The sequence below is a fragment of the Peromyscus maniculatus genome, chromosome 9, assembly GCF_049852395.1.
Source record: "Peromyscus maniculatus bairdii isolate BWxNUB_F1_BW_parent chromosome 9, HU_Pman_BW_mat_3.1, whole genome shotgun sequence".
Classification (NCBI taxonomy): domain Eukaryota; kingdom Metazoa; phylum Chordata; class Mammalia; order Rodentia; family Cricetidae; genus Peromyscus; species Peromyscus maniculatus.
In genome coordinates, this window is record NC_134860.1 from 16,664,125 (window position 1) to 16,685,277 (window position 21,153).

General features: G+C 38.1%; 1 pseudogene; it reads left to right on the forward strand.

The window, feature by feature from the left end:
- The first annotated feature begins 17,645 nt into the window (after window positions 1-17,645).
- LOC102903272 (non-histone chromosomal protein HMG-17 pseudogene) lies at window positions 17,646-17,903 on the forward strand (annotated as a pseudogene).
- Window positions 17,904-21,153: the final 3,250 nt, after the last annotated feature.

A 21,153-nucleotide genomic window follows, 5' to 3' on the forward strand; every position in this document is an offset into this window, starting at 1 on the left:
CAATTTGAGATTGATTTTGTTAGAAAACACCTCATATATTTATGATCTTGTTCAAGGTATTGTACCTATATAATTCAGTTAACAATGTGATGCAATTTGGTAATCCTTTAAAGTTATTATTACAACTAATTAGAATATAAAGGAATGAAAGTTTGTAATTAGTCATTGCAATTGAACTTGTAGTCATATTAGATATGTTTTCAAGGTTAAACAGATATATTTTATATAGACAGGTCATTTTCAAACACTTCAGAGATCTACAGAATATGGTATTTAAGATGTTTTAATAACATGGATTTTTTTCTTTTTTTATGACTATAAGATGTCTGCTCCTGGCAGTACCAATCTACTTCAGAGAAGATGATGGGCATTGAAGAAACATCATTTGGAGTTTACTTTCTTTGTGGCAAAAGTTAGCCATTGGGCAAGAACATGCCCTCATGTCAACTGCTACAGTATGCTGTCCAACATAGACAAGCAGGACACAAAACAAAGGACTGCAGATCCTTGCCAAGGCAAGGTAGGAAGGCTCTTTAGAAAATCCTGCTTCACAGATGAGTCTATCAGATATGCTAAGCCTGTAGGCAAAAGACAATGCCCCAGCATTGCAGAGAAACCTCAGGTGACTGTCCAGACTGCTAGCTGTTTCTGTCATAACTTACATTTTTTTTTGAAGCCACTTGTTTGCACTTCCTGTTAACTAGGTAATATCATTTCCTTCCTGGGTCTCTGAGGGAGTTGAAGATTAGATAGTTATAGTTTTCAGAAAAGAAACTCACTTAGAGATGTAACGTGTATAAGTTCGAAAAACATCAAAAGATAGTTTTTCGTTGGTAATGCAAATTAGGGTAGAAGGTAAATTAGATATAATCTTTTGGATTCACAAAAATATGATAGATAATGGAATATTTTCACTGAATTTGTCAAATGCAAATGGACTAGACAGTGTTGATATATTTATTGCCTGTATATATTGTATATAGTTATTATACTTACTATATATAGTTTTTCTTATATTAGTTATAACTTTTTTATTTTAGACAAAAAAAGGGGGGAAATATGGTGATATATTGTGTTCCCCAATATATTGTGCACTGTAATGAAACTTATCTGGAGACCAGAGGAAAAAGTCAGCCACTATATTAAACATAAAGGTCAGATGGTGGTAGCACATGCCTTTAATCCTAGCATTCGGGAAGAAGAGATCCATACAGATCTCTGTGAGTTCAAGGCTACACCGGGAACAGAGCCAGGTGTGGTTGCACATGCTTTTAATCCCAGCACTAACCATGGAGGTCTGGAGGTCTGGGGGTCTGTATAGATAGGAAGTGACAGAGATGGGGAAAAAAAGGATGTGATGTAGCTGGGTGGAGAGAGGAAATGAGATGGCAGGGACAGAAAGGCATATAGGCATGGATATACAGGAAGCAGTTCTCTTTCTGGCTGAGGATTTGTAGTGGTAAGAACGTGGCTGGCTTCTTTCTGCTTCCTGATCTCTTAGTTTTTACCCCAATATCTGGCTCTGAGTTTTTTTTATTAATAAAACCTCTTAGCAATTCATCTTGCATTTCACCATTCAGTTTGTTTATTTATTTCTATCTATTCATCTTGGTTGTGATTACTTCTTTTTTTTCCTAGAGCTTCCAGGTGTGCTCTTAAGTTGCTAGTATGAGATCTCGCAATTTTTTTATGTAGACACTTAATGCTTTGAACTATCCTCTCAGCACCACTTTCATTGTGTCCCATAAGTTTCTATAAGCTATGTATTAATTTTCACTGAATTCTAAGAAGTTTTTATTTCTTATTTCTGTTTTGACCCCTTTTAATTCAATAGAGAGTTGTTCAGTTTACATGGAATTTATAATCTTTCTGTTGTTGATATTCAGCTTTAATCTGTGGTGGTATGATAGAAAACAAGGAGTTACTTCAGTTTTCTTGTATGTGTTAAGACTTCTGACAGACTCTGCCAGCTCTGATTGGACCAAGAGTTGAGTCACTGTTCTCCTAGCCTATCATCCCAGCCCCTAGGCCCTAGGCACAACCCATGCCCCCATATTCCCATCCATTGCATCCCCACTTGCAAGCTAGTAGGCAAGACTCCTGTAGGCAGGCCTAACTACCACCACTCCTTCACTAAACCCTGTAACCTACAAGCCCCACTCCATGCCCCAAGTCCACTCATTCCCTGAGACTACAGCTGCTCCCTAAGACACAGACTCCACCAGCTCCAATAAGACTAAGAGCCTGAGTTGCAGACCAGCGGGCAAAACTCCTGCAGGTAGACTTAACTACCACCACCCTCATCAGACCCCATATTTTACAAGCCCCACTCCATTGCCCTAAACCTACCAATCCCCTGAGACTGCAGCTGCTCCCTGAGACACAGACATCTGCCAGCCAGCTCTGACTCAACCAAGGGGTGATTCTTTTTTCTCCAAGTCAAACACCACAGCCTCTAGGCCTTAGATCCAGGGCCTGTTAGGGTTGATCTCCAAAATACATAAAGAACTCAAGAAAATATACAGCAAAACACCAAATACTCTATTTTAAAAATAGGCTACAGAGCTAAACAGAGAATTCTCAACAGAAGAATCTCAAATGGTTGAAAGACATTTAAGGAATTGTTCAACATCCTTAGTCATCATGGAAATGCAAATCAAAATGATTCTGGGATACCATCTTATATTTGTTAGAATGGCTAAGATCAAAAACACTGATGACTGCTTATGTTGGAGAGGATGTGGAGCAAGGGGAACACTTCTCCACTGTTGGTGGGAGTGCAAACTTGTACAGCCACTTGGAAATCAGTATGATGGTTTTTCAAAAAATTGGGAATCAATCTACCTCAAGACCCAAGGATACCACTCTTGGGCATATACCCAAGGGATACTCAATCATACCACAAGGATGCTTGCTCATCTATGTTCATAGCAGCATTAATCATAATAGCCAGAACCTGGAAACAATCTAGATGCCTCTCAATTGAAGAATGAATTAAGAAAATATCTTTGTGGTACATATCGGCAATGGTATATTACTCAGCTATTAAAATCAATGACATCATGAAATTTGCAGGCAAGTGGATTGAACTAGAAAACATCATCCTGAGTAAGGTAACCCAGACTCAAAAATACAAACATTGTATATACTCACTCATAAGTGGATACTCAGTGTAAAGCAAAGATTAACCAGACTACAGCCCACAGCTCCAGAGAAACTAGGAAACAAGGAAGACCCTAAGGGGAACACATGGATCTCCTTGGGAAAGGGAAGTGGAGGAAACCTCCATGAGTAAACTGGGGATGGGGGAGCAATAAAGGTTGAATTGCCAGGTTTTGCTGTCCCCCCATGGGGGGGAATATTGGAGAAGGGAATTGGGGTAAGTGGGGGAGGGTTGGGGAGAGCAGGAAGAGGGATGAGAATGGGATCTGTGGTTGGTATGGAGGATGAGAACATGAGGGAACAGGATGGTCCAGCTGGGGGAGGGAAGGAGTAGGAGAACAATAAAAGAGATATCTTGATAGAGGTAGATGGAGTTACAGAAAAACCTGGTGATAGGGAGGTTCTAGGAATTGACAAGGATGACCCCAGATTAGATTACTGGCAATAGTGGAGAGGGTGCCTGGGCTGGCATACCCTGGTTATCAGATTGGTAAGAGTCCTGACTGTCCTTATAGAGACTTTATCCAGTGACTGATAGAAGCATATGTGGAAATCCAAGACAGAGCACCAGGTTTAGCTTTGGGAGTTCAGTCAAAGCCAGGGAAGAGGGAGCAAAGGAGGGGGTCAGAATCATGATGGGGAAATCTTTAAAGACTACTGAACCAAGCTCATAGGAACTCATGTACTTTTGACTGACAGCTGTGGAGCCTGCATGGGATCAGACTAGGTCCTCTGCATATGTGAGACAGTTTGTAGCTTTGTCTGTTTGAGGGGGTCTGGTGGTATGATTAGGGGTCTATCCCTGGTCCATGAGCTGGCTTTCTTGATCCCATTGCATTTGGTCAGACACCTTCCTTACCCTTGATTCAGGAAGAAGGGGCTTGGTCCTGCCTAGGTTGATCATTGATACTGAAAGAGATCAGTGACCAATGATTGTTGAATTCTGTTATTCTGTTGTTTTCTTGGTGGTGGTGATGGTGTATGTGTGTTTGTGTGTTTCCCTTATTTTGCTTTGCTGATGTGAAATTATTTATTTCCTGTTTTTTTCATGAATATAGTTAACTTTCTTTGGTTGGAGTTTTCCTTCTAGCACTAGTAGGGCTGGATTTGTAGACTGATATTGTTTAAATTTTGCTTTATTAGGTAATATCTTATTTTCTTCATCTATGATAATTGAAAGTTTTGTTGAATATAGTATTTTGTGCTGACATCCCTGGTCTTATAAAATCTGCAGCATGTTTTTCCAGGTCCTTCTGGGCTTTAGAGTGTACTTTGTTGAGTGGGTGTGTTTTTTTCCCTTGTTTTATGTTTCCTTTCAGATTTTCAAGAGTGTGTTGACTGTGTGTTGTCTGTTTTCCTGGCCTGCACAGCTGGTGTGTTCACAGGGAATGCCTGCTGGTGTTGGAAGCTGGGATTCAGGGATAAGTTGAGAGGAGGAAGGCTGAACCAGAAGGTCTCTGTGATCCATTGGGGATGGGGTCAGAGAGAAAAGGAAGATCACAGCAGGGTCCCTGCTACAGAGCTATGGATAAGACTGGGGGATTGAATTTCAGGAGCTTTAAAAGAAGTGTGGGCTGCCTTCAACATGTTTTTTGGTCTGAAAGGATCACCCCTTAAGGTTAGCAGGTGGAGTTAGAGTCTGGGACAAAGCAACAATTGGGAGGAGGAAGACTGTAAAGGGAAGATCCATGGGATCCACCTGAGTTGGGAGTAGGTGGGCAGAGAAGGCTGACACAGGTGTTGTATTGCAGAGCTGGGTATGAGACTAGGGGACTGGGTCTGGCAGAGCAGAGAGAAAGTAAAAGGTCTGTGGGCATCCCAACTGGTTTTCTGGAAGGCATGGCTTAGCAGAGGGTACCTGCTGGAGTTGGCAGCTGAGATACAAGAAGACAGGGGAGAGAACTTGGAAGGGGATGGTCTGTGGGATCCACAGGAGATGGGGGATGGGGATAGGTTGCAGCTGGTATTCTATTGCAGGTCAAGGGAGGCAATCAAGGGATTGGGTCTGGGTGAACAGAGAGAGAAGAGAAGGTCTGCCTCATGTTTGTTTTTGGTCTGCTGCATGTTTGTTTTTAATTTGATTCTTGGGTTTTACAGATAAACACACAAAAGCAAGCAGAAAGAAATTTGAACCGACTCATTTCAATATGGCCAGCATTCTTCAAAGCTGAGATTAAATCCATAATACGCCATTTGCATCTAAATATTACCTAATTCAAACATTGATAAGAGTCTATAACAGAAGATACAGAAAGTCACACAGATTTTAGCAGGAAATTTTATTTTTGAAACAGTATTTTCCTGTGCACACATACATGATAATACATGCAGTTGCTTGTCTTGTATAAGATACATTTATTCTATTTTTAAAAAATTTTAAAAAACAAACAAGTAAAATAAAGCTTCCAAATATGCTCTTGTCTAGGAGTGGTCAGTGTTTCTACTTGACATGGCTCCTTGCAGAACTAGTTCGTGTATGGACACAATGTTTAATATATCAAACTGGGCATTTGAAGGAATTGCGAGGCAGGGCCATCACTACCTTCTTCTGCTTTCTCTCCTGACACAGGCTGTAAAAGAACTCCCTGTCTGTGCCTACAGCAGATCTGAAGACACATTACAGGACAGGTGTCTTTCCTCCCTACACAGGACAAGGAACATTACACAGGGATGCAGAAAAATGGTGCAACAGGCCAGCTTTGCTTCAACACCTCCCCCCCGCCAATCCTTATTTAGATTTTTATCCATTTGTTTTCCAGATATATCTTTACTACAGTGCCCCCAAAAGAGTTTTGTATTGTTTGTTTGGGTCTTTCTAAAGGCTCTTGTGTCAAGTAAAATATATTAATACATTTTTTAGTCTTTTCTTAATAAATGCCTCAGCCATGAGTCCTGCAGTAGAAGGATTTTTACCAATTATACACATGAATTACAGCAAGAATAAATGTTTACTGTGGTCACTTGCTAATTTTACATAAGTATATATTGTCAGTGTTTTCTCATATCACTAAATATTTCCAGTCTGTATTTATTATGACAAATGGTGCCTTTATCATTAAAAATAAGTAATTTTTAAAAAAGCAGTTCAAAGAATCTTCCTCCCACTCCATTAATAACCATAATTAACAATCAATGTATTCTCATATACAATATATGCTTTCCTTTTCATGGCAGTCTATGCCTACTTTGGGCTGTGGTCTACACTTCCTCTCCTCACTCAGTAATGTGCTATTGAAAACCCCTCCCTCATTCATTATGTGTTCACAGTTTACTGTTGGAAAGATCTGTCATCATTTCTGTCTTACTGATAAAACATTGGTTTTGGAGAGGTTGTTTGTGTATTACAATATAAGTGTATTTGGACATATAAATACCAATGACATTTACCATAATATTATTGTAGATATTATTGTTATGATTATTAGTACTTTGTTCAATGCATTAATCTATTTACATTACAGATAAATCATTAAGTTTTCATGTTACATTACTTTTACATATAGGAAAAAGAAACACACAGAAATGAGGTCATCCAAACTGTAGATTATATATATATATATATTACATGTAATAAACACACAGGATAATTTGTACAATGCCTAATCTAATAAATTATACTCCTTACAGCTTGATCAATATGCTACATTGTCTTGTTGATGAGGCTATAAAATTAAAAACTCCTGTTAGCAGTGCATGAAACTTCCAGAACTTTCAAAATTCCTCCACTCATCAACTAATCATTGTAAAACCTTGGAATTTGTAAAAAAGGTGAAAAATCAAATTGTTTTTGCTTATGCTACTTTAATATGAATAAGTGCAAGCAAATTTTCACATAATTATTAATAATTTGCAATTTCTCTTCTGTCAACATTATAAATATACCTTGCTATTGTACTATATGAACTTACAAGATTACCTAGTAGGCAAAAAAAAAAAAAAATTGATATCCTTATAAACTTCAATCATTTCCCCAGTTTTGTTTTTTAATTTTCTTTTCTTTACAAACTGTAGCTGAATTTTTAAAGTTCTACATTTCTTTTTTCTTAATGTACACAAGTATGGGATACTATCAAAAAAAAAAAAGACAATTTTCACCATGGAGCTGGCACAGAAAATGAAAAAATAAGTTCAGGCCCTGTTTTCCAGATCAAACCAAAGCAGAGAGTTTAAGGCCCAGAAAACAATGCTGACAGCCGTCCACAGCTACCCCCAAAGAAAAGCCACACATCACCACCCTCCAAAAAACCCAGGACTCGCCAGGCGATGGTGGCACATGCCTTTAATCCCAGCACTTGGGAGGCAGAGCCAGGCGGATCTTTGTGAGTTTGCGGCCAGCCTGGTCTACAGAGCAAGATCCAGGAAAGGTGCAAAGCTACACAGAGAAACCCTGTCTCAAAACAAAAACAAAACAAAACAAACAAACAAAAAACCAAAAACAAACAAAAAACAAACCAGGACTCTACAGCTCAAACATAGACCACAGGTCCTTATTAGAGTGCTCAGTTGAAACACCATTTAACCTTTGTAGTTGGATTTTCTTTTACTCTAGCCCCATGTTGGAATGCCAAAATGTTGTTGCTTCTTTTTTAACCTGCTCAAAGATGTTTGCAATGTGTCCATAACTAAGCCTCATTTCATGACTTAGGGACACCTGACCATTTCTGTTTCTGTGGTAGCTGATTTTGATTGTAGACTTAACACAATGTAAACTTACCTGGAAAGGAATTTCAATGAAGAATTGTCTAGATTAGTCTTGCCTGTGGGGATGCCTGTGAAGAACTTTCTTAATTCACTTAATTGGGGTGGGAAGAACCACCTGAATATGGACAGCATCATTTTATGGCTGGATTCAAGAATATATAAAATAGAGAAAGCAAGCTGAGCATGCATGCTAGTGCCCTTGACTGTGCATATGATGTGACCAGTCACTTCAAGTTTCTGCCAATTTGAATCTTCTATGATGATGGACTATAAACATGTCTGTGAGCCAAATCAACTCTTCCTCCCTTAAATAGTTTCTGTCCAGGTATTTTTTCACAACCATAAAGAAACCAGGACATTCTTCATCCATCTAATTGCCACCTCTGTTTTCATGTGTACACATGCAAATATCATGTAACATGCATATAGAACATTTCAGTTTACATAAATGCCATTGTACTCTAGCTCTTTCTACATGTTTGTAATGTTACACAGCACTGTGCTTTATTCCATGCCCATCTGGCTCAGCTTTCTTACTTTCACATCCCTTAATTGCACATTCCCATAGAAGTGGGCACCTCTGTAGCTATGCTCAAACAATAGGAGGCTAAGCAATAGGAGGCTGACCTAAGTGAGTGCCAACCAGATTCCCATAGAATATTCATTCTTCACTGTCAATGTTGCCAGTTTGCTCTCCAGAACAAAGTGTGATTTTCTACATTAAATAGCAGTAACAATTTCTCACCTCTGTATCTTGGCCAACACAAGGAATTATCTGGTGTAAGAGTCTCTGCCACTACAAAGTACAAAATTAGATCCATTTCTTTTTGAATGGCATTTTCTGATTATAAGTAAGATTGAGCATCTCTTCAGTTTTTTGCTAGCTATCCAATTTTCTTATCTTCTCAGTAGTGTAATAATTATGGCACTTGGCAGATGAAGAAGAGCAGGGTGACTTAAAATGAATAGATTCTACAATCCTATCTCAGTGTAAGCTTCTGGATTCAAGTTAAGGCTTTTCACCTACACATATATTATCAAGTAGTTATCTGTCTGCCACCCTAGTTAGGGTTGTGGTTCAACCAGATCTGTGGCACAGCTATCTAGTTTGCCCTTCCTGCTATGTGTTCTGAATGATTGAGCCAATGCAGGTTCATATTGGGCACTAGGAATGTCAAATACGTTCTTCACATATTACTATTGCTTGTTTCTATTTGAATATTTTAATACAAGTATTTGCAACTTTGTCTAGAGAATGAAAAATCAGTATGACAAGAGAATGGGAGTTTGCTAGGAAAGGGATTTCAAAGCTATAAATATTTGCTCTTAAAATTTAATAAATGTAAGTGCAAAAAGGCTCAAGCATCATGAAATCAGTATGAAAACTCAGGTGATAATTTGTTTGATCCAGCAACGATAGTCCTAATTTGTAGGACCAAACAATTCCAAAACAGGAAAGTTGCTTTATCTGAAGCTAGACACTGCAGGCATGTGTAGTTTTCATTTTGTGACATTGTGTTTTATTTTATTATTTTTTGAAGCAGGCTCTCATTTATCCCAGACTGTCTTCAACCCAGCTGTCCTTAAACTTGCTATGTACATTGTTTAGAACTTGAATTTCATTGTTGTTATTTTCTACTTATTTGTTTGTTTCCTTGCTTGCTTGCTTTGAGACAGGGTCTCATGCAGCCCAAGCTGGCCACAAACTCTGGATCTAAGGATGACCTTAAAGGTTCAATCCTCCTCTTACCCTCCCTTGCTATGTCTGGTACGTAATTCCACGCCAAGTTTTATGTGGTGCCCGGAATTCATCTCAGGGCTCTGTACCTGCTAGGCAAGTCTCTATCAAATGAACTACATTCCCAGGCATGGACATGCCTATTTTGAGGGAAGAATGCTACATCAAAGCCAAGAAAGTTGGGGCTAGAGAGGTGGCTCAGTGGTTAAAAGTGCTTGCTGCTCTTCCAGAGGACTGGAGTTCAAATCTAGTTCCCAGCACCTACATCAAGTGGTTCACAACATCCTTTAATTCCATTTTTAGGGTATTCAAAACTTCCGGCAACTGCAGACACCCATACATACATTGTATAAACTCACATATAAAATGAGACACATATAAATAAAAGTGAACATAAATCACATATAAATAAAATGAACATAAATCATTTTGTAAAAGTAAAAAAGGAAGAAGGCTTGGTAATCATTAAAACTACACTTAATTTGGAATTCTTGATCTAATTTTTATTTTTAATTTTATTGTACTGTTTTTATTATTTAAAACTTATTGCTAAAGGAATTTTGAGAATAGATAATGAAAAGATACAGTGTTTATGTCTTAAGACAGATACATTTTGTAACATCTCAACATCATTGAGCAAGTTTTCAGGGATTAATACATGATGAGGGAGCAAACAAAGAGGAGATGAAGGGTGAGAGCAATGGGCTGCCGTCTGAAAAGCCTGAAGTTTTGAAGAGTGATGAGGGGTTTATATGCTAAGTGGGTCTTCAAGAGCAGCAAATCTAACATAAAATGTGTGCTCAGTTTTTATTAAGAAACAGCACAGTGTCAAGAAATGACCCCACTTAGCTCACTCAGTATCTGAACAAGGACATGTGTAAGTCCTTCTTAGATTGCTAAGCTGGGGTGAAAGATAAGCTTTCTAGTGAAGGCAGTGAAGGCTTCTCTGGGAGCCAGTGTGACTTCGATCCATCTCTCGGGGATGAACTCTTAGTCTGTGTGATGATATATTCCCACCCCCACATACATCCACATCTCAATGATGAAAGGTAATAGAATAACTGTCTGTGGTCAGATTCCATCACTGGAACCTCTGGATGCCAATGAAAAATGTGGATGGACTCATACATTACAGTATGTCTTCCTTGAAAAGTTTTGTATTATATTCATGCCAGACATAGCAAAGTGCATATGCTGATGATTTCTAAATGCTAATCTCTGTGTCAAAACATTCATCTCTACAATTCAACCTGTAAATATTTTCTATCCAGAGGTCTTTGAAACACCTGGAAATAATTACATTTGACATTGAATATATTGCCTTCTCACAGACCCACTACTTGTACGCTCCCTTCCAAGTCAAACCATTCTTAGTTTCTCTGCTCCCTCACTTCCCACAATCAAGCCCCCACTGAACTCTGTCTCTCTCTGTCTGTCTCTCTGTCTCTATCTCTCTGTGTGTGTGTATGTTCGTGTGTGTGTGTGTGTGTGTGTGTGTACGCGTACATGCATGTGAGAGTAGGCCTGAGCACAACCTTAGGTGTTGCTTCTCTTTTTCTTTAAGGCAGGGTTTCTGTCTAGTCTGGATTTCACCATGTAGACTAGGTTGATTGGGTGGTGACCCCAGGGATCTGCTTATCCAACACTAAATCCAGGTTTTTAAATGTGCATTTTGAAGATCAAACTTTGGTCTTTTGCTGACAAGACAGTCATGATTGAGCTATCTCCAGAAACCAAGTGAACCCTAACTATTACACCATCTGTGTATCAGTCATATCTATCAACCTTTCAGAAGCTGTTATCAGAGAGCTAACATGCATCATTATCACTTAATTTTTCTATTTGAGTAACAATGGGCCACTAACCCAGATCCTAACCCAAAGTCTGGAATGGAGTAAGTGTTGCATAAACACTTTTAAGTCACTTAAATTTTATCTGAGAAAATTTAAACATAAATAAAAATTCATGGAAGATAAAGTTCTACAGAAAGGTAAAATGTTTTCAGAGTCTAGAATACAGATAACATAAGAAAATCCATTTATTTAATCTTTCCACTTAAATAAAATATGTGTTCAGCTCCTTCTTTGTGCTGGAAAATGTGTTGCACCTGCCAGTAAAATGTATTTCACCATAACAACTTCACACATACTTTACACATAAAGTGCCAGAGAGTGAAAACATCAAGGGCCTTTATAAATAAAGGTATCTCCAATATTATCATACTTGTTTTTCTCTAAACCCTTGGGAAATAAACAGGGATATTAAAACTCTCGTAATTTTATAGATAAGAAATGAAGGCTTAGAGGAGATAAAACTCAAATATGGGCTTCCTTGGTTTTCATTGAGAGTTATCCTCATTATATTACTAAGTGTATAAGGTAGATTGACAGCAAGCTGGTTGATCCAGCCACACCCATTCCCAGTATGATGCAGAAAGAGAAGACCACTTTTTGATTCATTGTAAATAAGAAGCTTTGAATCTTAGCCACTCTTATTCTTCCAAATGTCACCTGTATGGTGGTTTGAATGAGAATCTATCCCCATAGGCTAATACTTGCTCCCCAGTGGGTGGTGCTGTTTATGGAAGTTATGAAACCTTCAAAAGGTAGGACTTTTCTGAAGTACATCAGTTTGGGCAGGCTTTGAGTTATAGAGCCTCTTCTTGCTCTCTGGTTCATATGTATAGATAGAAATGTGATGCCTCTGCTTACTTCTGCAGCCATGCTATGCCTGGGCCATCCTGACAGACTCTATCACTCTGGGATCATAAGCAAAAAAGAAATAATTGTTTTAAGATACTCAACCCCCTAATTTCTAATGCAATTAGTCTCAGTCATATCTAGTGATTTTTACATTTCTAATCAGTATTCAATTGAAATCAATGATACTGGTACCAGAGATCACAGGGCAATGACCACTCCACTATCTATGCTACAACTTTATGCAGCCTCCATATCCCTGTGATAGCCAGAGTGGGTTGATGCACCTAGGGTATGTACTTCATTCAGTATAGCTGAAAACTATCTTAACAAGTGAACTGATTATATCTCACATTAACACCTTTTGATCATCAACTTTAAGAAATGTAAATAAAGTCTATGCAGAATGCCTAAGGTCTTCCACAGAAAAAGGCAGTGCGACCTCAGCATCAGCCTGTCTGACCCTACTATTCATGTTCTTCCTCATTTCTAATTTAGCCTTTAGTGCCTATATTCATATTCCACGCTGATTAAAACTATGCCTCACTGAACAGTATAGCCATCAACTAGTATATGGGTGGGTAGGTAAAGATTATATATGAAAATGGTACCTGCCTTTGGAGGGCAGACTCCAGTGAAGATATATATAACAAGACAGAACTGAAGTCCTTCACTCACAGAACTCTGTGTTCAAGGATAATCACAGAGACTAGAGGAAAAGAAAGTTAGATTTTTGGGGGGGGGCAGGGCTTGTACCTCAGAAGGTAACTATTTGGCAATCCAGCAACATGAAGGCCATAGAGAAAGTTCACTATCTGGCCTTAGCCCAATACATTCTTGAGTGAGGTATACTGTTTTTCTGGACCTTTGCATGCTCTGCTACAAAATTGTATGACCACAGAGCCCAACTCACAGAATACCTATCAAGCTATATGCTCTTTGAAGGCCAGGGCTGGGTGGAGTTTTTTCCTTTAGTTTCTTTCCTTCAACAGTAATTCGACAGGAAATGCAAAGTAGAAAGTTCTCTGTAAACATTCTCTGAACATTCATTAGGTAAATTGAAGAAAACTGGTTTGAAAGCTAAGAGGTAACAGATATATGACAATAGAAGAAGCCCTGATTCTTAGACCCTCAATGGCTGCTGCTCATTGCTACACTGAAGAATAAATACGGGTATCACAGCATGAACTTCATGAGCAAAGACAGGAAATTATGTAATACAGTGGTTTCTGTACTTGATATATGGTTCAAAAGGTAACAAAATTATCTCTTCAAAAGACAACTTATTAAATAAATTAGAACTAACATAAGAAAAATTTTAATCTTCACTCCTATCTTTAAAATTTATTTATACAACTTTGCTTACATAAATATTCTGAATTTTCAAGTAATCTACCAAGTTCTTCTTCCTAATGTTTTTTATCAACATTTCTTGCTCCCATTGAAAACTGGGTATTTCCCTCAGAGATTCCTCCATTTTGATCTCTGTTCTCTGGTACAAGGTTTCATTGCCTTTCTATTGATTTGAAAGTAAAGGGAAGAGCTCAGATCTACTCTCTTTGTACTTTTGTTAACTTTGAAGATGTGTATGGTATTAAGTAAGAGATTTGCCTATTTGTTGCTTTTTCATTTACCTTGTAGAACTGCTAAAATCTAGTACAACTTGCAGAATGTATATGTGCTTGTTCTAACAAAGTCTGTGATTTCTCCAGCAACTTTAGCTGTGAAGACAGAAGAAAGACAAGGATTTTTAATGTTTAAAAAATGGTATTTATTGTCCTTTTTCTTCTTACTTAATTCTATAGGCTCAAAAATCATGAGGGAAATAAAATCTTATCTTTTAATGGGTAAATGTCAAAAGAAGTCATTTACCAGTTTGTCCAAAGGATTTAGTTTATTTTCTAGAAAAAAATAAGTAGAAAACTGATTTAGCTAGAGTTCATAAAGGAAGGCTGGAATGTAGTTTCCTTCATAAAGGAAGTTTGGAATGTAGTTTCCAGTAAGTCCATCATTCTGTGCTTTCTCCATGCCATAGAATTCATTTTCAACCACAGCCATTAACCTGAGTTTTCACTGAAAAGTAAGCCACATGGACCAATGAAAAATTGTGTTAATGGAAAAAAGAAAGCATCTTCAACAAATGGTGCTGGCATAACTGGATATCAACATGTAGAAGGCTGCAAATACCTATCACTGTACACAAAACTTAAGTCCAAGTGGGTCAAAGACCTCAACATAAATCCAGCTACTCTGAATCTGCTAGAAGAGAAAATAGGAAATAGTCTTGATCACACTGGCATAGGAGATCACGTCCTAAATATAACACCAGTAGCACAGACACTGAAACAATCAATCAATGGGACCTCCTGAAACTGAGAAGCTTTTTTAGAGCAAAGGATACAGTCAACAAGGCAAAGTGACAGCCTACAGAATGGGAAAAGGTCTTCACTAACCCCACATCTGACAGAGGACTGATATCCAGAATATATAAGGAACTCAAGAAATTAGACATCAAAATGCCCAACAGTCCAATTAAGAAATGGACTATAGAACTAAACAGAGAATTCTCAACAGAGGAAACTCAAATGGCTGAAAGACATTTAAGGAATTGCTCAACATCCCTAATTATCAGGGAAATGCAAATCAAAATGACTCTGAGATACCACCTTATGCCTGTCAGAATAGCTAAGATCAATAACACTGAAGACACCATATGATGGAGAGGATGTAGAGCTAGGGGAACTCTCCTCCACTGCTGGTGGGAATGCAAGCTTGTACAACCACTTTGGAAATCAATATGGTGCTTTCTTAGAAAATTGGGAGTCAATTTTCCCCAAGATCCAACTATACCATTCTTGGGCATATACCCAAGGAATGCTCAATCATACCACAAGAGCACTTGCTCAGCTGTGTTCATATCAGCATTGTTTGTAATAGCCAAAACCTGGAAACAACCTAGATGCCCTTCAACTGAAGAATGGATAAATAAAATGTGGTACATATACACAATGGAATACTACTCAGCAGAGAAAAACAATGACATCATGAGGTTTGCAGGCAAATGGATGGATCTAGAAAAAAAAATCATCTTTCTGCTTCCTGATCTCTCAGTTTTTACGCCAATATCTGGCTCCGAGTTTTTTATTAATAAGGCCACTTAGCAATTCATCTTGCATTTCACCCTTCAGTTTGTTTATTTATATCTACTCATCTTGGTTGTGATTACTTCTTTTTCTTTTCTAGAGCTTCCAGGTATGCTCTTATGTTGCTAGTATGAGATCTTGCAATTTTTTATGTAGACAGTGGTACCGGGTCCTGTGCTCATTGCATGAGTTGGCTGTTTGAAACCTGGGGCTTATGCAGGGACGCTTGGCTCAGCCTGGGAGGAGGGGACTGGACCTGCCTGGACTGAGTCTACCAGGTCGATCTCAATCCTCCAGGGAGGCTTTGCCCTGGAGGAGGTGGGAATGGGGGGTGGGCTGGGAAGAAGAGGAGGGGAGCGGGAGGGGGGAGAACAGGGGAATCCGTGGCTGATATGTAGAACTAAATTATATTGTAAAATAAAATTAAATTAAATTACAAAAAAGAAAAAAATTGTGTTTAGTCTAATGTGCATGCTATTCATTTATTCCCCTAATTTTTCATTTCCTGTTTAGCAATAAAATCTGACTTGAATACTTTAATCACAAGATCCAAAATATCTTCTGTGAGAAAGTAAATACTGTGAAAAATCCCTAGTTGTGATTCCCTGTAACAAAAGACAGACTAACAAGAGAAATATAACAGTTCTAATAATATGTAGACAGATGATCCCCAACTTAAGATGGTTCATCTTACTTATGTTGAAAAGAAAAACATGCCTATTAAAAACTGTAGGATAAATATTTGGTTTTAATCTTTTCCAAGCTATGGATAAACTGTACTTCTATTTCATCACAATTCTTGGCATTAAGAAACAGCTAGAGTTTCCAGTAACTGCACCATCAAGAGGGAAAACAACCAATATTTGGCAGTATATTATGTGGATGAACTGTGGTGTTTGGTAAGCTAGGTATGGTAAGTGTATTTTAGTCCCTGTTTTGAGAGTGTACAGAGTACAGATAAGTATAGAGGCTGTAACTGATGTAGCCAGTCAAGAACAACCCCTAACTTCCATATATATACATAAAATAATACAGAGATGAGTTTATTGTCATAACTCAATTTCCTAGATTTATACTTTAAGTCTAAATGCATCAATATTAGTTTCCTATTACCATTACAGATGCTTATGATAATCAACTTATGGGAAGGTTTATATTGGCTCACAGTTTTGGCAGTTTTAGTCCATTTCTTTGGAGCCCATTGAGAAGAAAAACATTATTGTGGGAGCACAAAGCAAAGCAAGAACAGTCCCAGGGGAGTCTTTGCCTTGGAGGAGATGGGAATGGGGGGTGAGCAGGGGGGAAGGCAGGGGGCGGGAGGGGGGAGGACAGGGGAATCCATGGCTGATATGTAAAATTAATTTAAATTATAAAATAAAATAAAAAAGAACTGTAAGGAAGCAAAAGAAAAAAGAAGAGAAGGAGGAGGAGAAGAGGGGAGAAGAAGAGGAGGAGGAAGAGGAAGAGGGGGAGGGGAGGAGAGGGGGAAGGAATGGTGTCACATTCTCTCCTTCAGGGCCACACACTTAACACTAAAGACATTCCACTTGAAACCATCTCTTAAAGGTCCTATCATTCCTCTGAGATGCCAGGCTGGGGACTCAGCCTTTCACATACAGGCTCTAGGGACATTCCAGATCCAAAGTGCATTGCCCTCCTTCTCTGAAACAAAAGGGGATGTGGAAAAAGACTCATTTAATAATCGAATGAAAATTAGATCATTTGTGATGGTCTCATTCTGGTGCCCACTACTATGAATATTCAAATCTTCAAATTTAGTCTCTATTCTCATTCACAGGCAGAAAGGGAGACACCCTTACAAATGGGGACTTCTTTTCCTGATGTGAATTTCTCTTGTTTTTTTATGAGGGAATATCAGAGCTTATAGCCTCTTATATCCTCAAACACACAAAATATAATCTTTATGCTAAAGACGCTTATTTGTGGGTTGCATATTTCAGTCTCTTACAATTATATCTTGGGGTAGCAAAGACCAACAGATGGGTCTACAACAGTTGTCATTATATATCTCCTCTTTCATAAGACAGCATCCCAGAATTAGACACTGTCTATAAGTGACTTTTACTTATTAAAGTACTCAGGGGCGAGCAGTGTGAAGAAGCAGCGAGAACGACCCCGGACAGACCAAACGCTCGCACCGCTGCATCCCCGCATTCAGCGCCAACATCTCCCACTGCCACCATGCCCAAAAGAAAGGCTGAAGGGATTACTAAAGGAGATGAAGCCAAGGTGAAGGACGAGCCACAGAGAAGATCTGCAAGGTTGTCTGCTAAACCTGCTCCTCCAAAGCCAGAGCCCAAGCCTAAAAAGGCCCCTGCAAAGAAGGGAGAGAAGGTCCCCAAGGGGAAGAAGGGGAAGAATGCGAAAATCCCTGCAGAAAACGGAGATGCCAAAACAGACCAGGCACAAAAAGCTGGAGGTGCTGGGGATGCTAAGTGAAATGTGTGCATTTTTGATAACTGTGTACTTCTGATGACTGTACAGTTTGAAATACTGTTTTTTTTTATCAAGTTTTATAAAAATGCAGAATTTTGTTTTACTTTTTTTTTTTAAAGCTATGTTGTTAGCACACAGAACACTTCATTGTTTTTTTTTTGGGGGGGGCGGCGAGGAACATGTGTCACAAACAGAATGTCTCCCAAGCTGGATTGGTGATGGTTGATGTTGGAAAACATCTTTCCCTACTAATTTTAAAAGACTCCTCTTGTCTCTCAGGAGAGACGTCCTGGTGTTGACATATGTGACCACCATGGCCTAGTGTGGGAAACTCTAAATTCATTTCTGTGTCTTCTTCTCCTGTACCATCAACATAGACTTAACTCCCTTCAAACCAGAGACCTGTTAGAACCTGACCCCCCAAAATTGGTTTTGCCGGTCTATCAGGCAATCTGGACTTTACAGTGGTATCAATGTGTCCTCAAAAGAGCAGCGGTTCCTTTTATAAAAGATTGTGGATCTTCAGATTGATAATAATTCTGCTGTGTTCGTCTGGGTTTCTGAAAGTCAGGGTCAGATTGTGAATAGTTGTTAAACAACATCCTCAGTGTGAACTGTCAGCCCTCACTCCAAGCTCTCGCCCTTTTCAAAGCACTGAATGAAGACTCATCGGGTTTTATAGTGGCTTTCTGATTTGGGTAGTCTATACAAGAAGGAAGTTTGGAAGCTCTTGTATTCTGTTCGTGACTGTCTGCCCATGTCCTGCCTGAAAAACCATGATTGTTTATGGAAAGTATCTTTAATAAAGCTGGATACAGTTTGGTTTGGAAAAAAATTAAAGTACTCAGGGATCCAAACTGATATGGATTCTAAGGCAAACTCTCCCCAATAACTGGTGAAAATGAACCCCTTCAACAACCCGAGGAAAAACCCCTTTTAAAAAGGCCTTGAATCTCCATTCTTCTCTCTTTCCTTTCTTCTGCCTATTCATTCAACCATTCATTCATTCAAGAAAAATTAATTGTAGTGCGGGAGCTAGAGTTCAGTGGTTGAGAATGCTTACTGATCTTGAAGAGGACCACAGTTTGATCCCCAGCACCCACACTGGTTAACTAACAAGTACTTGTAATCTCAGTTCAAGAGGAAATCTGATGCCTTTTTCTGAACCTTTGGAATCACCCAAATATACACACTAGGATGCATAAATATAAAACAATTCTTTTCAAAACAAAGCAAAATAAGATAAATTCAGTCTAAAGTATTTTCTGATTTTCTCATTATTCATGACTCAGCTTCAGAAAACTTGAAACAATGAAGACAGAAGGAAACCCCACAGTCCACAGGAAACAATTCCAAAAGCAAAGAGATTCCCACATCCTGGATCACTGTCAATGAAATACAAGAATAATGTTAGATACTAAAAATCAACTCAAGTTGTAAAAGGAAGCAAAAGACATGAACATATTTCAGATGAAGTAAAGACAGTCCATTCATATAGGTGGAAGTAGGAACCTGTTAGTAAGTAAACACTAGTTTATTTGGACAAAACTCCACTTTTAGATAAATGTATCTAATAGCATTGTTTACAGAAAAAGAAAAGAAAATGAGAGCCACACTTTACAGCCACCAAAATAAATCACTTAAGTAACTGTATTATTTCAAAAATGTAAAAAGATTTGTTTAAAATTAGAATGTAGAAATGTTTTTGTTACACTGAATGTCTTCCTAATTTGTGGTTTAGTGAAAACTGTGGACTAAATGCTACTACATTTCATAGGCTACCTGGTTTACATTTTAAAACTACATGTATAGTGTTATATATTTATATATGTATACCAATATATATGCACACACATGTCTTGTTGCCTTAAACTAAAGCCAGAATATCAAAATATATAAACATTATTTTATATTTAACACTATATCTATACTAAGCATTTATATGGATATATATATATATATATATTGCATAGCCTTAAACTAAAACTTAACATCAGAATGTGAACATTGTTTCTATGTGATATAATTATCAATGATTTTATTTTACCTTTTATTTACCTTGTCTGTTGTAAGTTTTGCACAATGCATATGCATTTCTTTTCTAATAAAAATATTGTTTTCAATGCATATAAATAATTTTTTACTTCTACAAAAGAAAGTGAAAAGGTCTTTTAATAATTCTAAATTCTATGTATATGATATCAATGCCCATCACAGTTCCAGGCTATTTGAAAAATGTTTTTAAAAAACATGATACCTCATCCTTAGTCAGCATTAAAAGTGTAATATCATCCGTGTCTTGCTCTAAAACCAATCTTGGCCAAGAACTGAATGAACATATTACAGCATCACAGAAATATGAGTTTGGAAATAACTTTGCTTAAAATTCTGGAGTTTGTTCTTGAGTAAGGAAGTGGATTTCTTGTAAAAGTCCAAGAGTAAATTTCCATGATGCTGCATATTCCATGTTAGTAATTTATCTTTCTACTCTACTTGAGGCTCAAGCATAATTATGTCTTCAACCTCAAGCTTTATACATTTATGAGCAATGGCTCACTGCCCAACAAACAAAGAAACCAATGACGTCATATCTTTGCAAAAACTTTGTTGTGAAACCCTCTGACAGTACAAGTACAGATAATGACATTGCAATTGGGTTGGTACAGACAGAATCTGTAGAAAATGAGAGGAAACAATTTGCTTGCTGACTGGATATCCAGAAGGGGATGTCATTTTACACAAGTGCCAACAGTTGCCATGCCCCTTCATTAGTCATGTTTCTTTTGGAAAAGAGTGATATTTTGCACATAGTGTTTGGAGACTGTGATGTCAATAACACTAACCACACAGAGATAGCTTCTGAGTATGTCCATTCATGAGAAGCCACCACCCTTGCACCAATTCTAGAGGCACTTTATGAAGATAATCACTTTGTTCTTCAAGAAATTTAAGTCAAGCTGTATCCAGGCTTAATTCATTTTGGTGCCAGATTTTGATGTAGGGATGACACTCAAAATTAATACTATTAAGTACAGTCTTCAACATGCAGCACACTTGGAGGACACTGGAAGATAAGAACTTGCCTTGGAAACCTTGAAACAAAGGTCCTTTTGATCTTTCCTTGTTTTTGCAAACCCAGAAATAAATTTTCTCTCAAATTTCATTGTCTACACTAAGAACCAGATCTGTCCAAAATGTGCTCAACTGTATTCAGTCTCCTTATCCAGGAATAATGAAACTCATATGACATAGA